Here is a 1,150-nt window from a genome sequence, read left to right as displayed (position 1 = left end):
CACACGTAGATGGTCAGGCGGGGCAGCACCATCCTGGGACAGGTGAGGGTCACCTGGGGCTGCCCCTGCCTGCCCAGCCCCTCCCCCTGCCAGGTGTCCCCAGGAGCCCATCCCAAGCCCTCGGCTGTGCCCACCTGAGCCCCAGGTGTCCCCCCAGGTCAGCCTTCCCTGCAATTCCCACCTGAGGGGCTCCCCTGTCCCTGTCAGACACCTGTTGATGCTTCCCAGCCATTCCCACCTGGGCTCTCTGTCCCTCTCAGCCTCCCAAAATGCTCCAGGTGTGTCAAACCCCTGATTTTTCGGGCAAGGTGTGAGGAACATCCATCCCCTTTTGGGAACTTCCTGGGCAGGTCCCAGGTGGAGAGAGCTCCTGGGCCAGCAGGAGCTCCCGGCCTGGGGCTCCGGCCCTGGAGTCTCAAACTCAAAGAATGCCCAATTCCTGATTTCCAATTCCCAATTCATAATCCCCAATCCCTAATTCCCAATTCCTAATCCCTACTTCCCAATCCCTAATTCTCAATCCCCAATCCCTAATCCCCAATCCCTAATTCCCAATTCCCAATCCCTAATTCCCAATTCCCAATCCTCAATCCCTAATTCCTAATTCCCAATTCCCAACCCCTAATTCCCAATCCCTAATCCCTAATTCCCAATTCCCAATCCCCAATCCCTAATTCCTAATTCCCAATCCCTAATTCCCAATCCCTAATTCCTAATTCCCAATCCCCAATCTCTAATTCCCAATTCCCAATCCCTAATTCCTAATTCCCAATTCCCAATCCCCAATCCCTAATTCCTAATTCCCAATCCCTAATTCCTAATTCCCAATCCCCAATTCCTAATCCCTAATTCTCAATCCCTAATCCCTAATTCTCAATCCCTAATTCCCAATTCCCAATCCCTAATTCCCAATTCCCAATCCCCAATCCCTAATTCCCAATTCCCAATCCCTAATTCCTGATTTCTAATCCCCAATTCCCAATTCCTCTCTCCAACCTGGACCTCCTTCCCCAAAGTTCCTCTAAATTCCTGACTCGGATGGGAAAAGCCTGGGCCAGGTGAGTCCCAGCTCCGCAGGTGAATTTGGGCCCCCCAGGTGAATCCTGACCCCCCCCAGGTGTGTCCCAGCCCCCCCAGGTGAATCCTGACA

General features: G+C 52.9%; 1 protein-coding gene across 1 annotated transcript in view; it reads right to left on the bottom strand.

The window, feature by feature from the left end:
* LOC102043441 (transcription factor CP2) overlaps window positions 1–1,150 on the bottom strand; it is a 31,657-nt gene that overhangs the window by 2,492 nt on the left and 28,015 nt on the right. The gene's annotated exons all lie outside the window — the stretch shown is intronic.

The sequence above is a fragment of the Geospiza fortis genome, unplaced genomic scaffold (genome assembly GCF_000277835.1).
Source record: "Geospiza fortis unplaced genomic scaffold, GeoFor_1.0 scaffold893, whole genome shotgun sequence".
Taxonomy (NCBI): domain Eukaryota; kingdom Metazoa; phylum Chordata; class Aves; order Passeriformes; family Thraupidae; genus Geospiza; species Geospiza fortis.
The sequence above is the reverse complement of the archived record's forward strand: the minus strand, read 5'-3'. Positions and strand labels throughout refer to the sequence as shown.